The following is a 21343-nucleotide window of genomic DNA, read 5'->3' as shown; positions in this document are numbered from 1 at the left end:
TGTCAAGTTTAGCAGTTAGCTGGAAAAGCTGCCAGAAGCATCATGTGGGGTCCGAGAGGTGCTTTATTTTAGGACTGTCACGCAACTCAGAGTTAAGATCAGCTAATGTGAGATATAACCTGTCTGTATGTCAATGTTCAACTGTGACTACTAAACATAACAAAAATTTTTCAAGGACTCTTCCAGGATTGTTTCACTGAGATCCAGGAACATACCACAAATCGTAGCCAGCACAATTAGAATGTGTCAGCCTTCAGGAGAATATGGCACAAGTATCTGGGTGATTTCTGACAGGGATAAGACTCCACATAACTTGCCCTCGTGCTGAAAGAGAGAGCCACATCGCATTATCCTACATGATCCTCAATAAGTCGCCCAGTTATTCTTGACACATAAACAAACCCCTGTCTTCAAAGGAATTTTTTTTTTGCTTGATTCCACTCCCATTTAACCTATATTTCACATGAACAGCTGTATGTCAAGCTTTATGGCCATTATCTCACCACAGACATGACCATAGAAATCCCGAACCATTTGTCTATAGGAGGGCGCCTGTTTATGGACTAATGGTTATCCTGGTTGTGTGTCGACGGCATGAGCCTGACAGCCAACTGTTTGACACAGGCCACAGAGACAGATGGCAACCAAATGCCTTTTATTGCCTGCCTTTACCACTTGTGTGTCCCGATCACATCAGTCATGAACACTGCAGGGATGACATGACATGAAGCTCTCTGAGTCTACAAAGCTCCGCAGGCCTTCATCCTATCAGATCAAAACGAATGCTGCGATACAATCAGTGAATTATGCTTTTCATATTTAAACCTGCTGCGCGGCATTGTGTGTCTGTGCACATCATTTGTACTGTATGTCTCTGTGTGTGTGTTTTTGTGCGTGTATGGTAAATGTTTGTGTGTACGCCTGTGTGTTTGTGCCTTTGAGTGTCATATTGCCACGCTATGTGCTGACACAGTGCCTAGAGCTACAGGTTGCACCTGGTGTGTGGAAGCAGTTCACCAGCTGCTGATGTTTGAGTGTCAGATGCACCACACACGCACACACACACATACACACGCACACACACACATTCATACCGTATGCAGGCAACTGTATATTGTTCATTCCTTTCCGTACACGTGTGTGCATGTATGCATGCGCCTTTGCACTGATATATGCTCCTTCATGTCACGCATGACCTATAATGCATGAATGCATATTTCTATATTCAGTGCAACAAAGAACGGCACGCACTGCATTGACAAACCTAATGCGGTTCTTCCTGAGACACAATGAATGTTGTAGGCTGTTGTAAAACATGTTTAGTGTCCTTCAGAATGATCTATTAGAAAAAGGCATTTATTAGGAGGAAATGATGACTTATGTTGACACATGCATTAATATATACACACAGTACTTGGCTATAACGTGTCCATAAACACTGAAGTAGATGTGAACATGTCTTGGCAAGTATACAAGAAAACCATACGATGAATAAAATCGCACTTACAGTAATAGTTCAGTATTTTTGGACCATTCTTGAATAGAGTTAGATGACAAAATAGATTTCACACATATCTGTCCATTCAATATAAATCTGGAGCAAGAAGATGATTAGTGCAAAGTCTAAGAGCTGCCATTTAGCACCACCACTAAAACACACAAACCATATCTCTCTATATTAACTTGCACAAAAACCATTGGAATGAATGAGACAGAGCCTTTTAACAAACATATAGACATCAGAGTGATACCAATCTTCTGCATAATCTAAATGTTGAAGTGAAAGAGAAATAGCTTCTTTTTTTAACAAACAGTCAAGCGTGTTCTCTTGAATGATTGTATAATAATCTGAATTTCTGCTCATCCCATCTCAGAAAATGTACCTGTTGTGCACAAAAACTCATTCACAGGTTTGGCAAATGATTAATAGAGCTACTGTGGAATTATTTAATTCTCTGACTGAGTAAACAGCAGGTGGGTATACTTTAACTGTGGCATTGACAATAATCCACAACTTGGCCTTCATAATTCTTAACTTCCTCTGGATGTTTACTCTGTCTCAGTCAAGTGGCAGGCCACAAGTGTGGAGGTTTGCAGCCACAGTTTTCCAGTGATAGCCCATTAAGGGAGCTTGCACACTGTCCTTACCACTTCAAACGAGACAAGCAAGATCAAAGACTGTCTAGACTCATGACTACCGTCGCACTGTGCCGTCATAGTAAAGTGTAGAGCTGCGTGGCATTTTGTTGCGATAAAACAGCTACAGAGTGGTTCCAGAATCAAACAGCAATTGCCAAAAGTGTGTTGCTGAAGTCGCAGATAAGGAATCAAAGCTGCGCTGCCACTGAGCCATCGTCAGGGTTTGAAAGGTGACGCTAGCAGAGCGACTATCATTTTCTCCCAGTACAGGCTAATCTAATCAGCTGTGTTACAGTAAAGACAGACCGGAGGTGAAGCTGTATAGACGCCAGAGGCCCAACACTCCAGAGATTAAACTCACCTCAGACCAGACAGGAGGACAGACTGTAGAAATGACTATGAAGTGGCACTCTGCATGCTATTGAGAGATTATACTATTTGCAAAGATAGAGATATTTACGTTGTTTTTATTCACATATCAGCTTTATGTTAGTGCTTGTTTTCTTTAACTCGGAGGGTGTGTCTTTGCAACAGCTGCACAACATGCTAAAACAGTGGACTTGTTTTACTCTGCATGAGTTTCCTGCTCATGCTCTGCTCTTGTTGACACATATTTTGTTTGTTGTGGGGCTGGGAGGAGAGAGGAGGGCGAGGTGAGAGGCAAGGAAGCCATCATACCCCCTTCTGAGATGGACAAGCCCCTATATCCCCTTGTTCACCCCCCTTCTCCTTCTCTGAGTGGGGGCTCATAATTGGACCTTTGTGCTGTGTGTGAATTCTTTGCCTGCACACACTTTCCCAGACTGTGTCCGGCCACCAAACAGATGGGGTCTGTATGTAAAAAGACACACACATACACTCACACACACACACACTCTTACCCACAAACGTCCACACACAGTGCGTCGGACCACGGATACGTCACACACCCAAGCCTGGCCTTCTCGTGGCCAAAATGCAGCAAAATAACAAGCGAAGGAGTTTGAGAAGCTCTGTAAAGAGGGCTTGCACTCCTGTATCCGTGGGTCTCAAATCCACAGAGCGTTCAATAATGTTTTTGTAAGTGGAACGTTTGAAGTCACGGAGGAGAATGCATCATTTTTGGGAAAAGAGGAGAAAGAGAGGCGATGGCCAAAGGTCTATTGTTTTGGTCTTTCCTTGCTTTGTTCACATTATTGAACACTGTGGTAAGCAGCATTGCTTGGAAGAAAGCAACATATTGCCAAGGCAACCAAAAGGCCTGTACTTGTCTGTTAGTACTTTAGAGCTTGCAGCTGCACAGGCTCTTCTCTGAAAGAGCCCTGTTTTGACCATTGCCAATAATGGCAAGAGAGGAAGTTTTTGGGGGCAGGAGGCGTGTGTCTGTGTGTGTGTGTGCGTGTGTGTGTGTGTGTGTGTGTGTGTGTGTGTGTGTGTGTGTGTGTGTGTGTGTGTGTATTGATGGGGCCTCCCACTTTTTCCCTCTTTTAGAAGCTTTTATATCCTTTTTGTCCGGTTACGTCTCCGCACCTACTCTCTCATTTCTTTACCTCATTTCTGCCACTCACTCACTTTCCCACCTCATCCCTCACTTTGTCACCAGTTCTGTCACATGCTCTCTTTAGTCTTTTCACTCACTCTGTCATTCACTTCTCCTGTGCCCCCTCCTTCCCCAACCTCTGCATGTGAAGAGATAACTGTGCGCCGAACAGCCGATTTGCTCCACTTGTTAGCCTGTCGGATCTGCTTCTTTTGGACACTCCTATCTGTCAACAAACAAACTCTGCGATCCATCTCTCCAGAGCTACGTGGAACCCATTCTGTATCAGCACAGTGGCAGGAAAACACAACCTTTCATACCTGTGTTGTGATCATAAGAGACAAGAGAATAAGATTAATGTCCGTAAGGTAGATATCGGTAAGCAGTAAATTGTTGGTTCGTATGAAACAGACACAGACAGATTATGGAGTGGGGTTTTGTAGCGTGTGTGTTTAAATGCACATGTTCATGGGTGTCTGTGTTAACCTTCCTGTCTCCTTAAAGCATTTATGTCTTCGAACAAATAGGAAACAGCTTCCAGCGCTTCACAGAGAATACGCCTGCTTCCCGCCATTTAAGAGCAGCACAAACTGGAGTGGGGCACTTTCATAACTCAAAGCAAACAACGTGATGGATTCTGGCAGGGATTTACTCCAAATCAATAGTCATGCTTTTTTAGGATGGAATGTTGCTGAAACATCTGCTGCCCGAGGTCTGACCAACAGGTGGTGCAGAGCGGCACAGTGTCGTGAGAACACAGAACCCGCTGGGAGCAGGGCAAGACCAGGTGCTCCTGAGCCATGCTCATCTGCAAGGGAATCCGCTTTATTAAACCAAGCAGAACTGTAAACTTGATCCAGGACAGAGCAGAGTTTAACACAGGGCCAGCTCGCCCACGCAGGCCAACATTGCCTCATGAGACAAGTTGCTCACCAAGCTTCTTCTGACTCCTACATATCCCCCTCTGTCACAACAACCGCTGTTGATAAAACGCACGCAGTAAGATATCTAATTTACAGTTTTCAAAGGAAGCGTACAACAGGCAGGATGAAAAATACGGATATCCTTGCAGGGAAATAGTTTTGTCTGGCGACATAGACTGCATACTAGGGGGAAATTTACAGAGGGAAAACTATTCAGGGGAAAAATAACTGAAACGACAGTTCACCCAGAAATGTTTGTTTTTCCCATTTTGCCGCTATTGACATAGCTGCTCCTTCGTTCCGGCCTGTCCTGTCCTTTCACAAACAAGCCCAGGTGCATGTTGGGAGTGCAGCAGCCAGCCAACCTTGTCGCTGCAAGCCTTCACCACGGCAACAAGCCCAGTGGAATTGATGATTTTCAACACTTCACCTCGGGGACTGTGTAGACTGCTGACTCTGAGAATGGCAAGGTGTGTCCGTGTTAAAGAAAAGAAGTCTTACTCATAAAAATATGATTAAAAGCTGGTTTGTGATTGAGGAAATCGGCTGATTTTCACAAAGCTTGGTATTCAGACATGCTGAGTAAATTCCTTTTGTTAATTTGGGTTTTGGTACCAGAAATGTGGTGTGATATTTCACTGAGAAGGGAGAATTGTAAAGTCCAGCTGTTGGGTTGACAGCTTTAGGGTACAGCTGGTCTCAGTCTGTGTGTGGGTGGGTGGATGTGGGTGTGTGAGGCTGATGTGCATGTACATGTGTAAGTGTGGATTACTGATCCAGTGGCTCATTTCCGTTAAGTTCACGGCCTTCATTTTGCAAAATTGTTAATCGCTGATGTAATAAAGTGTGATGTTCACCAGTTCATTATGCCTTTGAAATGATATGCACAAGATAGAGAAAAACTTTGAAGAGATGTGATTAGTGTGAAATATTAGTGAGATAGAAATATAAAGCCGCATTATTTAAACACTTCTGGGCAGGGGCGAGTACTTTGCAGAATATAATAGGAACAATGTAATTATGAATATTTAATTTAGCACAGTAAGATTCAAAAGGCTGATTGAATCTTTTCTAACAAGTAATACTTGTCATCAACTCTTCCTCCCTTTGCTCCAACCTTTGGGACATTCAGGGATGGTTAGGAGGAAGGAGGAAGGATGAGCGAGGTAAGGGGTCCCGTCCCCTGGGTGTGGTGAGGAGTTAGATAAGCCTCGGCTGTACCCGCAGGGATCAAAGGCAGCACAGTCAGACCCAAACACCGTCCTCTCCTTTTCCCTCCCCTACTCTCCTCTCCTCTCCACCATTGTTCTCACCTCTCCATCTTATCTGATCGGGCATCCACTCACAGCTATTTGCAATTCTAATGAAAATCAGACACCTGCCCTGCCAACCTTTGCCGCTCTCTGCAGATCCCTGCCACAACAAGGGGAAAAAGACGGAGACGAAAGGAGAAAGAGGGAAAAGCAAGTGAGGTGAAGAGAGTGGTGGAGAGACCCTATCAGAAGAGGGGATATTATGTTACTGCTGGCCTGGTAGATTGGATTGTCAGATGGGCCAGCGAGAGAAGAAAAAACAATCGCTTTCATTCTGGGTTGCTGCAACAGAGATCTTCTCACACTGGGAGAGAATCACCGTATGATGTTGGCTGTCGGGCCGATCAGGAGACCAAATCAGCCCCATGGGAGGTTTAACATCAGGGTGATGCGGGCCTCTGTCATCCCCTTCTATGTTGGGGGAAGAGGTGATGATGTTTCCAAGGTGGTGATATTATGAGGCCGGCAAGGACTGTAAAGTAATCACCACTGATATGCGCTGACAAACTGAAAAGGATGTTGTCTGCAGTTTGCCCAGCTTTAGGATATCACTTCCACAGTGTCATTTCAATTGTGTCCCCTTAAAGCTTTATTTATGAGCACGTATCAGTACGGGCCAATGAATACCATATAATGTTTCAGAATGTGCAACACCAGTTAAAGACAGTGCTCACTCCGAACAAGAGTGCTTCTGTGTTTTCTATCCATTACCTTGCCGCATCTATCGCAGCACAAAATCTGCACCTCTCCCTGGCCCTCAACTGCTGATAGTCAAAAGTTGAGAGTATCACCAGCCCTAAATAGGGCCTTTAACGGCCAGCAGACTAAAGAGAGGAAAAGAAGCAGGTGGGGAAGGAGGGAGGTCAGCACGATGCTATCAGTCCATTACAGACCCCCAAGGACAAAAGCAGCTTCTCTCCCTTTCAGTCTGGCCTAGTTGTGGCCAATGCTGAGCCACTTTCCTACGCTCCACATATGGATGCCTGGACAAAGAGGCCTTGATACAGGTGTCAAAAGGTGCCAGTCATTTTGACTGGTCTGTGTGCTGAGTTCAACCCTTGTTTTAGGTTACTTTCTACTGAGGGACAAAGCAGCAGAGGCCTCAAAAGGCTATTTTCCACCTTGAGTCAGTCCAAAAAGAGACCACCCTAAACGTTAGATTGATGATGTGTTAGAATTATGGTATTGTTTGGATTTAGATCCACTTCATCCTGTGACATTCACATTCAAACATATTTCAACCTTGAATATAGCCAGTCTCTTAGTTTGTCCCCCCCTTCCAGTAACACCAGTGCTTCTTTGCTGGGACGGAGCCTAGGGGACAGCTAAGAAAAAACAACACACACCTGTTTCCACCCTTTTAATGCCTTTGCCAGCCCTCCCCTTCCCTCAGAGCAGCCACTGGATTGTACTGGTGCTTAATCCAGACGGGCGAGGACAGTGGTATTGTCACCCATTTAGAGGGTGCCGAGGACACGTGGCGTACCCTTTAGCACGCCTGAGGGGGTCTGGGTGAAGGCAGGCTGCAGCCCGCAGTGGCAGGTGTTGTGACGGATGTCCTGCCGGAGTGCCAAAGCAAATACAGGGAGGCGAGGTGGGGTCAGGGTGGGGCAGTCAGAAGGGTAAAACGGGTATGGGGAGATTAGTGTGCCATGGCCCTGCCCTTTGCAAAGAGGACGAGGAGGGGAGGGAGAGGTGTGACTAGTGAAAAAGAGAGGTGTCAGGACACAGGGTCACATTCTGCTGCATCATGCCTGTGCTTTTTTTCAAGTACGGCACTGAATGAATGACCTCAGAGTAGAGTTCAGTATGAAATAATGCAAGACAAAATGAGAAGAGTCAACATCAGCTTTCGTTTCTCGGGACAAACAAAGAGGCAGTGTTTGAACAGCAATCAACTCTTCATCTACTCGCACTTGTAAGACAACTTTGAAGTCCAGCTCCAACTTGCAGCGGCAGCAGTGGGAGGAAGTATGAATCAGGTAGAGTTTCACTTGCCTCATGTCCTCTAATGGCCCACCCAATCACCAGGACATGAGCATTACACAGAACATGTGCACAGGAAACCTGGAGGTATTGCTGTTACACAACAGAAACTGGATACACCTTGTTCGCTAACCTTGGGTCTCTGTCCTGAACTCAGCCCCCCTCGTACTATTATGAGGGCGACAAAAGAAGGGCATAGAGAATGTGTGAGCTTCAACCTATTCTGAATGCTGATGGGCAGCTCCACAAGCTGGAAGGACAAATTTGTGGATGAAGGGTTGCGTGGAGGTAGTCGAGATTTTGCATTTCCAGTCAAAGGTCCTAGACACATCTGGAAAGTATTTAATATTACCATGGTGATGACATAAAGTGGGTTGAGGCATTGGGTTTGGATGGCTAGGAGGTGAGCAAGAATAGTTGAGAAGCTAAAGGTTAGCCTGCAGGCTGTGATTTTGATTGGGCAGTTCTAGGGGCCTATACATCCTCTGTGCGTCTGTTTGTTGGTGTTTTGACACTGAGATTGAACTTTAATCCCAAAGGAGAAACGAATAACAAGATCACCATGGTGCAAATACAGTGAGCTGTCTTCTGGGTGAGCACCAGGGCAGTCATTACAAAGGAAACAAGAATGAGAGTAGCAGGTGGCAGTATAATTTCCTGTTGCCTTGACTTGGCCTTCAGTGAGACGAGGACCTCAGGGAGGCTCAGAGTCCAGTGTAACTCAATAAAATCTTTTTTTTTCCAGTCTTTTTCTTTTTTAGTCTGGCTCTCACTGTGCCTCATCATGGTTGTCTTTCTGTTTACCACCATCATCTTACCCCATCCTTAATAGCTGGAAAATATTTGAAACAAACTACCACCAACCATACTGAAAGGTGAGGCTGCAAGCAGACATAGTTGTGAGAAATTAAATGAATATAGACGAGTGATGGTGCTTGTCTGAAAGTCAGAAAGTTGAAGAAAATGTGAGTTGGGAGCAAAGTTTCAGGCAGTATCCATCCACCACCTCAGTGAAAGTACACCCATGCCTTCACTCTCTCTTATATAATTTTCATGTATCCACAGTGTACTGTTCCAAGCAGTACATGAGCGATAAACATGAGCCGAGGAATGTCTGATAGAAGTTCAGAGGTCAGAGCGAAGCATGCCTTGGCAGGGACAGAGGGACATAGCCACCTGGTCATCTGGGTTAATTATAAATGAGGCAGGCCGCAACAGAGGAAGATGAGCTGGACAGCTGTCTCTCCAGACACACATATAAACAGGATCACAGCCCATATGCACGGTCCGCTCCGCTGAACACCAGATCCCAGAGGCCAGTCATGGCTGAAAAAGCCCTCCGCTGCAGCCAGGTGGAACTGGGGAAAAGTTCACCATCCCAGCCGCCAAACTCTTTTTCTTTCTTTCTCCGTTTCTTTCTTAGAGCTGCCCAAGGAAATACAAGATAAAGTATATTCCTTGGATTTTTCTACCACAGATCTCTGGAATTCTCCTGACGATACAGATAGGAAATAGACGTAAGAAGACTTTCTGAGGTTTTATCAGGAATTAGAGATTGTTCATTAGCTGATGAAAGGAACAGTTCAGAGATCAATGTGCAAGAGAGGAAATTATTTTTATTCATGCCTTATACATTTTTTAAAAATTTGTCTTTTTTCTTCGATCAATGGAGAATTCTTTCAGTAATTAGGGGAAAGCTGTACCTCCTTGTCCCCAGACCATACACATGCATAAACAAACACTCAAGATGTTCATAATAGCACCTTCTTCATTCAAAATGCAATTTGTCATTGCCTGTTCCCTTAGGTCTACACGCTAATGGGTAGTTCTCAGTTTAATTGTGAAATAAGTGTTCCTCACAAAGGTGCGAATGCAAGACACACACACACACACGCACACGCACGCACGCACGCACGCACGCACGCACGCACGCACGCACGCACGCACGCACGCACGCACGCACGCACGCACGCACGCACGCACGCACGCAGAAGCTTGATCATGGCATGTTCACAAGCCGCACAGAAGCAGAGGATGGAGGATGTAGATGTACTGATAGTGAGGAGCGAAGGGAAAAACAGTGACAGGAGAAGATGAGAAATAGTAAAGGTGAAAGGTAGAAAAGTGATGGATCGAAATACATGTTAATGAGACACCAAGAGAGTGAGAAAGATGAAGTTGAAAATGAAGCAAGAAACGGAGTAAGGGTGATCATTTGCCAAAGGGACAGATACCAGCCATATGTCTTCCTCACAGGTTATGAAACTGGACCCACATCGGATTTTGACGATCAGTCATAATCAGCACCTGTGTTTTTACTTGATAATATTTCACTGGCTGGAGCGCCGATGGAGGTAAAACGATAAGGCTGATTATTTTTTGCTGATTTCGGACATAAAGCAATGTGATGCTCAAGACATCATAGGCACAACCACTGAAACATTATACCGTGGGTCCCAGCTGAAAGCAAGCTAAATGAAATATTTCTTCATCTACTCTGCCAGATACAAGAAATCTAGAAAGCAGACAGATAGTTGAACTTGAGCTTTTGTGGAGGCATTGTTCAAAAAGTGCTGACAGCAGAGAATCTTTCCCTCTCCCACCCCCCCAGAAGAGCAAGCGTCCAGTCGCTGGAAAAGCCATTGCAGTAAAGTGGAGGAGTAATCCTGGCAGGGCCTGTCTTTTCACTTAGGAAACCCATAAGAATCCAAACCCCGAGCATAATGCCTCCCCTGACGCCCATAGCTGAGATAGCAAAGACGGCACTAGGGCCACTGTGTTTGAAATAAACACAAAACCTGTGTCTACTGGGCATAATAAGTCTGGTGCTGGCTTACATACCCGCATAGCAACAAGAGAGTGTGCTTTAAGTAGCAAACAAGTGTTTGTGTGACTGTGTGTGACTGTGTGTAAGTGCTATGTGTGCATTTTTGAAATATTTGAAGAGTCATGCAAATGCACATTTCAAGGGCGCAGAAGAGATTCTCTGCTCAAGGATGCATCGTATTAACATGCTATCCTTTCTGCAACCTTCTCATAATATGAATGCCAAAGTAAAAATGAATTTCCAGCATTCATTTTTTGATTGTCGTGTCAGTCTGCTTCTTTTGAAGTCCAATCCAAAAGGATCAGTACTCTTCACTCTAATATTGTTTGTCAGAACCAAGCAGAGGAACATCCTTAGCCTTTCATTTCTAACCGCACAATGACAGCTGGAGGCAATCTGCTGTGTATCAGCCATACCAACCCATTTCTTTTCACAGGCATGTGTCTTTGAGAAACGACAATGTCACCTGTCACTCATGAGCGCCATTAGACCAATCAGGCCCTGGCGAGATCTGATTAGGTGGGCCTGCCAGCATTTAACTCACAAAGAAAATGAAACGCCACGCTTATCGTGGTTGAAACCCGATGTCAACAGGACGCAAAAGTTGGCCAGAAAACAAGATGGATGGGCAGTCCCATGTAAAGATGTGGTCTGATAGAAATATTTCATGGGTGCATGGATTAATTCTGAAATGCAAGTGGTTTTGTTAAATTAGGCAGTAAGTGCTCAGAACAGATCAATAAAGTAATTTACTTGATGGTAAAATAATTTGCTCTCTCATGAATGCTGGGTATAATCGTATTCTTGATTCTTAAATGTTCGCTAGTTTTAACAAGATGAATGTGAACACATGAAGTTTCTACTCTGCAGGTCTTTGAATTGTATTCAAATTCAACAGTGCACTGTATCTGACCATTAACTTTCCCAGAATAAAGGCCAATTCATGCTTTCCACATCTACATATCTGCAAAGGTCCACTAGGAATTTTATCAACAACACAAGTTCGACAAGATTCATGCGTATCCCTTTGTGATCGTCCATGTGCAGTCCAAAATTTTGTGACTGTCCAAATACCAAGTATGCAAAAAAAAAGCTTATCATTAGGAAAGACTTTCATAATTCATCATTAAAAGAGTTGTAATTGAAATAGTTGTTGCTGAACTTTTGACATGCTTTGATTTGCACATGCCTTCCGTTGATGGAGCCCAAATGACATGGGAAGTTCTAACTTTTCCAGGAATCCTGTGCCATTCCTGTCCACTGTACTTGGAACACTGCAGAAATAATTGCATTTCTGCAGTGTTACTGGTTAACTTGTAACTAGCTGCCATTTCTTGCAAAAAATTCAAAGTGTCAGCCAGCCTGTCAGAAACATCCACGGGAGTCCCGTCCCCCAAGTCCTGTTGAGTACGAGAAGCAATGTGACCATCTGCAGCAGACCACAAGCAACAGTTTCTGGTAATATGAAGACCATGAATTGATCTTAAAAAGAACGATTGAAGCTTTCTATTAAAACATAACTTTGAAAATGAGCACTTTACTTGTGTCACATCTCAGCCTGAGACACAACTTTCTCTGCTCTGATTACGGTGGCTGGCCTTGGTTCCTCGCCACACAACTACAGCATCCAGCTCCAGCCAAACAAAGCAAAAGTGCAGATCAGCTGCAAGTTGAGCCCAGCTGTTGCTGGGGCTGGGTGACATGGAGCAGAGATTAGGGTGGGGTGGTGGCTAAAAGTCCAGCGCAAGGAGAAGGGAACGGGTAATGGTAAGGTAACTGTGGGACTGCAGAAAGGGAATACAGGGGATGGAAGGGATCAGGCTGGAGTGTTGGATGAGGGATCGGGTGATGTTTGGCCAAGGCCTGAGGAAGTATCATATGCAACACCTTCATGCAAGAAGGTTACTCTGGGCTGAGGCAAGGAAATGCTGACGGATACACATGCACAAGTCTACAGAGACGCATACACATAGATGTCCACACTCACTGCTCACATTGACACACAAATAGTCAAAGATGAAGGAGAGCACTGAATCACATTCTCAGCAAAAGCCCCGTTTGCCAGCACACACATACACACAGTCATTGATTAATCCACATCGGCTAGCACAAACACAGTAGCTTTTAACAGCTGAGTGGTGAAATTGGAGGGCTCCACCCAAACAAAGCTTTGCAGGTCACAATCAGTTCAATAGTCTGCTGTCCCTCACAGGACTTGGGACCTCAGGAACTCTGCACCATGTGCAAAAATCCAAAACAATCATTTATAATCTCATCCAAATAGACACATGATAGCAGATATTTAAGCAGGAAATAATAGGATAATGTAAAGCAGAAGTCTGGGCGGACACAATTGAAACATCTGGCACATTTAAAGACAGGCTTCCCATGTGATGCAGGAAGCCTTGGTAATGCTGTAAGGATAAAAGACTCCCATTAATCACAAGTGTCAGGTCACATGCATCCATCATCATGCAAAAGATGAAAAGACCACTTTCTACATCTATGCGTTGATCACTCTTTCGTTCATCTATCCACTCTGGATCGGCTTTAGTGCTTATATTGTGAGTTTATGACAAAGATAATTCTGCTGAGCTTACACCCTCTTCTCTTGGTTGAAATGTCCAATCAGCAGGTGGTGGTCTGGCGATTGACATCTGAGCGAGATGTGACCACAGATAGCCTTCCCTCTCTATTCCACCTGGAGCTGGCCCAGCACTCGTGACTGACAGCTTTGCTCTTAATAATTCATCTGGCCCTGGGTGTCTGAAGGTCAGGAGATCATCTGCTTGGACTTGGGCGCTGAGGAGAGGTGGCACTGTCATCAAATATTTATTGACCTGCTGTACTCCCAATACACTCTCAAAATACACAATCTCCTTCGCTAAACAGCACAGATTTGCACCCAGCAGCTTCAGTGGAATAGCTGAGCGCCACCGATACTGACTGAGGGTGTGTGAGGGTCGCTGGTTGAGGAAGTCAGAGGCAAAGGAGTGTGTGTGAGACTGTCTGCATTTTTGTTGTTTTGTCAAGAGCGCATATGGATTATGAGTTAGTCAGTAGATGTAACTGCAGAAGAGCTGAAGTGTTATCCTGTTTTAATTACACAGCCAGATGGAAAATAGCACTGAATGCAGCAACACTCGACATTAGCACGCCAACAAGATAAATAAAATTTCACACATTGAAAGGCAAATTCCCATATCTGTCAGTCTGCGTCTTTTTCTCATATTTTGGTCCCTCCTTTTCCTTTCGGCTTTTCCCTTCAGGGGTCGCCACAGCGAATCAATTGCCTCTATCTAACCCTGTCTTCTGCATCCTCTTCTCTCACACCAACTACCTTCATGTCCTCTTTAACCACAACATATTTTGGTCCATTATCCACTTATTGCTTCTTTTGGGAAAAGTGCAAGCATAAAAGGACAACAATACATATTGTGCTGTTTTAACTGACTGTCACTGTACTATGAAGTAAGACTTTAGTTCCTGGTACGTGGTTTACAACTGCCATTAAGCCGTGGGGAGTTCTAGAGGACTATTCGTGTTTACTTTCAATCAGGCTTAACTGCAAGTGTCTGAGATGGTGGAAGTTGTTTCTTGGACGCTATCGGAGGCCGGATTTCCTTTCCTAATGTTGATGTGGCTTGAATGTAAAGATGGCAAGTGAAATCTATTCCATCTGTTAATGAATTTAACCTTTAAAAACTCATGAGAGTTCCATTTTTAGAAGTGTTTCCATGAAAATAATGTCTTCATGCCTTGGGAGAAGTTTGATTTAAGTCTACACTGTTGCTTCCCAAGAAATCCCCACCTCTCTTTCCATCCAGCCCACCTCACTCGCTGCAGCTCAGCACACCAGCTCACCACGGGCTCTGCTCAGACACTGAGAAACTGCTCTGTACTACACAATGGCAAGCTGTATTATCAGAGTAATTCAGCCATGCATGTTTAGAAAGTAAGTAATTCTGAAGAAAAATAATGATACAGAAAGCCCCATCCTGCAAGTTGACAGGTTTGGTTCATTTGTTATACTGCAGTTTCAAGGTGAAAATAATCAGGCACAGCATTGACTGCTTATTTCCCTCACAATATGTCTTTCAGCATACAAGAAACTGCATATGGGTATGTTACCAAGGTAAAACATCAATTTATCCATTATGCAAAAGTCATATTGGATAAAAATCTAATATATTTTTATAAACGCTGAAATCCATTTTTAAGGGGAGTCTTTTCTTATAGTCTTATACAATGTACAGCATTCCATTCCACACACCACCCACTCAAATGCCACGTTTACATGAGACCTATAATTCCTCTTTAATTCGGAATTAAAGTTAATTCCGCTTTAAAATGTTCTTGTAAACACTTAATTCCGAATTAGAAAGTTAATTCTGAATAAACTTAATTCCGAATAAACTAAACTACCTGATTTATTCCAATTTTAATTCCAAATAAACTAATTCCTGTGTATGCTCTATTCATGTATACAGTTAATTCCGCTTTAGTTAATTCCAGTCATTCTGCGCATGCTTGGCTCCTCACATAACGATGACGTAGCAACGTACACATTCTGCGACTGAAGTAGTACACCATTGTCGAGTTGCCGTTTCAAAACGACAATAAAAAGCAAAGCGAAAAGCGTGCTTATTAGTTATTCCTCCATGTTGTTGGGGGAAAGAAATGCCACCTCAAATGGAGTTTGTTTTCTTCCGGTAAACAGGGATACGTCACGTCCACTCCCTGTCCAATCAGAATCCTTTCCAACGCCCAAGCGTTAAAGCGGAATTAAGGAAGGGGAAGAAACGTGCGGTCCATGTAAACCTTACTTCGGAATTAATATTTCCATGTAAACGCAAAGCACAAAACTTTAATTCCGAATGAGTTAATTCCGAATTAAAAAACTTCATGTAAACGTGGCCAATTTAATATTTCTCACTGAGAATATAACAAATCTCTCACAAGTCACTTGACCCATTTTAGCTGAAAAAAAAAAAAATCTTTTCTGGATCCAATTCAGAGCAAAGTACTGTTTGTATGAAATATTTTGCGAGCAGCAAGAACCTCCATATGAGGACATGTCTCCACCAGTCAAGCTCAGCAGCTGTAGAGACGCCAGCAGAACTGATGACCTAATACTAGTCCTGCTTCATCATGATCACGCCTGAAAGAGCACACACACATACACACACATCCAGTCTGCAGCCAAAGCATTACGCTCCACTCACTCCCAGATTTCAGGCAGGTGCTGCTGTTGTTTGTCGAAGCATTTGGCAGCACAGTCTTGGATTGGAGCATTTCGGTGCATCTGTATCAGCTTGATACGAGCGGTTACGTGTTCCTAGTGGTATGCTGCAGACCAAACTCACAGGGCCCAACTGTTCCAGTACAAGGTTTCTCAATCTGAGTGAGGAGTCTATGAATGTTTTATGACTCCTACAAAATGGCTGTTGCACATGAGAGCAGAGTTATCCAAGTGAGCGTACATACGCCATGCTGGTTAAAGCATGTCACGTAAGAGTGAAGGAAAAAAGCGTGTTTCTTTAAGATTGCCACATGCAGCAACATTTTTAGCTCTGCTGCTGCTTTATGGACTGAACAGCAAGAGAAATCAGCAAACCACACCTTAAAAACCAAGCAAGGCACGGAGAAAATATTGGTACACCAACCGGTGTGATTGGAGTGAAAATGTGTGGTTGTGTACATTTCTCTAAAAATGGTAGTCTGCTTTCAAAGTTTCCATTGTAAATTGCATAGCTGATTATTTATTTTATTCATGAGGTAAGACAGGGATTGTTTATCATGCAGTAGGTGAGTGAATACCTACCCCAGATTGAGTGTACTCATGCGTGAGTGTGGAGTAATTTTCTCCCGCTTAGAGGCTGATGAGTTGTGTATGTTTGACTAGAGGCGTGCACAGCAGAGGCGGAATTGTCCACAGTCACAAAGCTGCTGTAACGTCAGAGAAAGACAGAACTGGAGAGGAGACCTTTGACCTTCAACAGATCCTTTAATGATTCCAAAATTTTCATCTACAGTTCAACACACACAACCCCAAACACAAACCTACTGTATATACGTAAGTTTGGGCTCAGCCAGGCAATTTCATGTTTTCAAAACTCACACTTTTATTCATGTATTAACATTGTTGCACAAGGGTTTTCTAATCACCAATTAGCCTTTCAACATGATGTAGCATTAGAACACAGGAGTTATGGTTGTTGGAAATGTTCCTCTGTACTCTTATGTAGATATTCCGTTTAAATCAGCTGTTTCCAGCTAGAATAGTCATTTTCTAGATTAACAATGTCTACACTGCATTTCTGATTAATTTGATCTTTCAAAAAATAAGGACTCAAACTTTAGAACAGTAGTGTACATGTTACATATTTACAAGTCCTACCTCAAACAGACATATTTTAATTAACAGAGAACTAGTGATTTATGAATGACTGAACATGAGACATTCCCATCTTATCCCCATACTAATCAATATTAATCTGACATTGTTTTTGAATAGACAAACTGAGACAGTTTAGTATTAAGAGATGATCATCACTGGGCCCTTGAACAAAAGTTAGACATTTGCAGACCATGTTCCTTTCATTCTATTCCTCCTAGTTAACCAAATACTCACTTTTGCCTGACTAATAAAGAAGTTAACCTTATTAACTCTGAGATATTGTTAAGGTAATTTCACTACCTTTTCTTTTAAGCTCTTGTCTCTGTTATTATGAAGATAACTTATACATACTGTATCTTATTTTGGGTTTTTCATTCAGACAAGTTCAGACTATCTAGATCTTGCATTATTTCATTGGACAATACTTCTAGATTTTTTATATTAGTCTTTATGTCAAGAAAAACATGTTTTGTATGAAAAAAATGAGAGGTTTTTACATATATCTCATCAGAAAACACTAACAGCAGAGTTTTCTTTTCAACAATGTGTAGGTGAGATCATCTGGACTATGGCAATATCAGAGCTATGTTGGTAGCTTAGAAATTGGAGGAAAAAAATATGTGCTTAAAGCTGAAAGGAAATAACTGTTATGTTATTCACTGAAATGTTCAAATACAGTAGCCTTCTTTTTTGACGTGCACTCATTTTTTGGCTACAGCTTTAAAATCATTGCCATGAATGGCAAATTCATTATTTTGTATATAAACCTTGTGAAACAGATTACTACATGAAAATACAGGGACTTCTCCAACGAAAAGCAGGTGAGGCCAAGAAATTAGTAAAGATATTACTTCGCAGCACCTTGCTCTGCCACCATTAATGTGAGTGAATAGATGATCTATAGCGATTTATGGAAACTAACTAAGGTTCAATGGTGCTTTTTTCTGAAGGCTCAACAGCAGCAAATCAGTTCCAAATCATCAAGGGGGCCAGGTTAATCACAGCCAAGCACCTTCCTCTGCAGGACATTTGTGGCTGTAGTCCATCTAGATGATCAGGAACCATTTCTCTCAACTATACCCTCCCAGGTTTTCTTCTGGAAATCATTATTTCTCAGAGAGACACCATGGCATTTCATCCCCACTCTGTTCTACTGCAGCATAGCTTGAAGTGTTGGCTGCAATTTATTTTCCCGCTCTCCTACAAGCCTGCATACTTTTACCAATAAACCCTTGCAGAGGATGCATGCTCATACTGTGCCAGATTTTGATACAGTGTTTAAGTCAGTAACATCATCAGCATAAACAGACAAGCAGACAACCTAGCTGGTGGTCGAGTATGTGCAGCAAAGGTCAACACTGTGAGAACTGACTGCTGATTTAATCCTTTTGTATTAACCTTTTCTCCCTTCATCTATTTACATATAAAGTTATGCTCAAAAAGTTTCGAAAAAATTGAAAAAATGAAGAGACAACAGTGAGCCATTTGCAAGAAGAAGCCACTCTTGCTGCTTCACCCATTGTTTTTGGTTATGCATGTAGACACGCTTTTCCTCTCTTTTCTTACCTGTCTTTTACTGCTGTTTTGGCTGAGTTGCTCACATCTTGATAACTTTTATTCCAGAATTTATAAATTGGTTATAAAAACTCTGTAATTTCCACCTTCAGTCTGCCGTATATCATCTAGGAAATTAATCATTTCATTTAATGAATAACGCCTCATCCTCATCCTGTCAGGAAATTGAGGCAGTTTGTCTCAATCATCTTTCTTCATCTTCATTCCTATTTGGAAGAGGATCTGACACAGCATCAATCATTTCCTCCATTTGTTCATCATTTCTGTTTTCCTGCACAACTTGTCCATCATTATTTTTCCACTATTTTTATTATTCGCTCTGTTGACATCAGCTGTTGTTCTCAAGTTGCAGATCGCTGGTTGATGAACATTTGAGAGCACTCAAAATATTTAATGCTGACAGAGTTTATGTACACTCAAAAAAATTTAAACGCAACACTTGTGTTTTTGCTCCCATTTTTTTATGAGATGAACTCAAAGATGTAAAACTTTTTCCACATACACAATATCACCATTTCTCTCAAATATTGTTCACAAATCTGTCTAAATCTGTGATAGTGAGCACTTCTCCTTTGCTGAGATAATCCATCCCACCTCACAGGTGTGCCATATCAAGATGCTGATTAGACACCATGATTAGTGCACAGGTGTGCCTCAGACTGCCCACAATATAAGGCCACTCTGAAATGTGCAGTTTTATCACACAGCACAATGCCACAGATGTAGCAAGATTTGAGGGAGCGTGCAATTGGCATGCTGACAGCAAGAATGTCAACCAGAGCTGTTGCTCGTGTATTGAATGTTCATTTCTCTACCATAAGCCGTCTCCAAAGGCGTTTCAGAGAATTTGGCAGTACATCCAACCAGCCTCACATCCACAGACCACGTGTAACCACACCAGCCCAGGACCTCCACATCCAGCATGTTCACCTCCAAGATGGTCTGAGACCAGCCACTCGGACAGCTGCTGAAACAATGGGTTTGCATAACCAAAGAATTTCTGCACAAACTGTCAGAAACCGTCTCAGGGAAGCTCATCTGCATGCTCGTCGTCCTCATCGGGGTCTTGACCTGACTCCAGTTAATCGTCGTAACCGACTTGAGTAGGCAAATGCTCACATTCAATGGTGTCTGGCACATTGGAGAGGTGTTCTCTTCACGGATGAATCCCGGTTTACACTGTTCAGGGCAGATGGCAGACAGTGTGCGGGGGTTTTCTGATGTCAATGTTGAGGATCGAAGCTGAAAACGTCCCAGTTCTTGCATGGCCAGCATACTCGCCGGACATGTCACCCATTGAGCATGTTTGGGATGCTCTGGATCGGCGTATACGACAGCTCGTACCAGTTCCAGCCAATATCCAGCAACTTTACACAGCCATTGAAGAGGAGCGGACAGTGTTAACATTATTTAGGTAAGAGGTTAAAATTCCTTTAAAGAAGGAGTGCAAAATAAATAAAACGGTCCAAACTATCCAAAAATCATTCAGCATTTCCACATACTCACCAACATATTTAGATCATTTGTAACAAATTTATTGCAAACATTCTCTATACATTGTTATGTGCACTATGCATGTAGCACGGAATGATTTAATGGTCTGTCATTTTATATCTAGCCATTCTAATTTACATATCCACAGCTGGATCTCATTAATTACTCAGATTAATGAATCTGAATGTGAAATTACTTTGCTGGTGACATATTTTGTTTGCTGTTTGGCGCCCTGCTGGAGATGCCACATTTAGACCAATTAACTTGATGAATATGCCACAAAATAAACAAACAATCAGAATTTTTTTTTAAAATGACTGCAAAACTACGACAATGATTTTTGAAGCATACAAAAAATCATGATTTTCTTTTAATGTAGTCTGCAAGTACACATATGAATAATGAATATAACATACAGTTCCTAAAAAGAACTACTTTCCCTGCTTTGAAGTTTGCTTTTCATTGCTGAATTAAAAACAGATTAGTTTAGCTTTTCTGACAAGAATTTTTAAAAAGTTTAAGTAAAGGTGTCTCGAGTGATTGTAGTATAAAGACAACTGCATCTGAAAGGTCCAGGCACGGCAGAATCAGTCCTTCTGATTATAACTACACCATGAAGACAAAAAACACCTGAAGAGACTCAGTGAAAAGGTTATTTAAAAGCATAAGATAGGGGATAAATAATACAAATTTCCAAGTCACTCTGTTGGAGTACGGTTACATTGATCATGAAGAAATGGAAGGATTAGGGGAGATGTGTAAATCTGCCAAGATCAGACTGTCCTCAGAAAGTGAGTGATAGTAAAAGAGACGAATGAGGGAGGCTACCAAGACGCCTATGACTCTAAGGGAGTTACAGATTTCAGCAGCTGAGATGAAAGACAGTGTGAATGCAACTTTTGCCTGGTCTTCACCAGTCAAAGCTTTATAGTAAGCCAAAAGTAAGTATAGTAGGCAAAAAGTAAGCCACCAATGAAAAGAGCTCGTGCTGAATCTAGATTAGTATTCACTGAAAGGTGTGTTGGAGGTTCTTTGGGCTAATGTGACCAAAATGTAGCTTTTTGGCCATTAGACTACAGGCTATATATTTGATGGACACCAACGCTGCATATCATCACAAACACATCACCATGAAGCATGGTGGTGGCAGCATCATGATGTGGGGAT

Source organism: Acanthochromis polyacanthus, chromosome 5 (assembly GCF_021347895.1).
Source record: "Acanthochromis polyacanthus isolate Apoly-LR-REF ecotype Palm Island chromosome 5, KAUST_Apoly_ChrSc, whole genome shotgun sequence".
Taxonomy (NCBI): domain Eukaryota; kingdom Metazoa; phylum Chordata; class Actinopteri; family Pomacentridae; genus Acanthochromis; species Acanthochromis polyacanthus.
This window is presented reverse-complemented; position numbering follows the sequence as displayed.